The sequence below is a fragment of the Atta colombica genome, unplaced genomic scaffold, assembly GCF_001594045.1.
Source record: "Atta colombica isolate Treedump-2 unplaced genomic scaffold, Acol1.0 scaffold65, whole genome shotgun sequence".
In the NCBI taxonomy this organism is placed as follows: Eukaryota; Metazoa; Arthropoda; class Insecta; order Hymenoptera; family Formicidae; genus Atta; species Atta colombica.
The window spans coordinates 320,779-321,508 of NW_017259556.1; positions in this window are offsets into that span (position 1 = coordinate 320,779).

The window sequence follows — 730 nt, forward strand, 5'->3', positions numbered from 1 at the left end:
CGTTACAAATTAATGTGTTAATTATAATACAATTAATGAGTTTTGATTGTTTTTAACATTACGATTTTTCTCGTTTCGGTGTTCAAAGTTTCAACATTTTTCTCTTGTATATTGTTAATTTTCATGTTATAATTTTTCGAGTCGGTTTTCTTTTTATAAGATTTCGAAACCGCTAATTTTTTTTTTATTATAGAAATGTAATAGTAGTAAGAATTTGAAATGTATGAGACATATCGCTTTTAGTTTGTTGATTCATTGTAAGGCCCAGTTCCACAACTCACGGATAACTCTTAACCAAAGTTCAACTTGTTTCTCATCTCTTTTCAATTCTAGAATTGGAAAGAGACAATAAATAACTTGAACCTCGGCTAAGAGTTAACCGTGAATTGTGGATCTGGTCCTAAATGTAATATTAAATTTATAAATGTGAAAATAAACCGGAGACAAATTCATTGAGAACAATTATGGACAATTATAATAAACGTACAATTAGTAAAGAATTTCAATAAAATTGGAATTCATATGAATTAACATTGGCTATAGTTATTCTCAGTTTTTCATTTGTACTAAACGGCTGATTTCTTCCTTACTTTCGTTACTTTTTCATTTGCATAAAATAACATTGGTATAACCCATAATTAGAGTACCAGGATGTTGCGATTGCAATGAGTGCAACCTCTATTATGTCGCATAGAAAATATATTTGTAATTCAATATATATATATATATA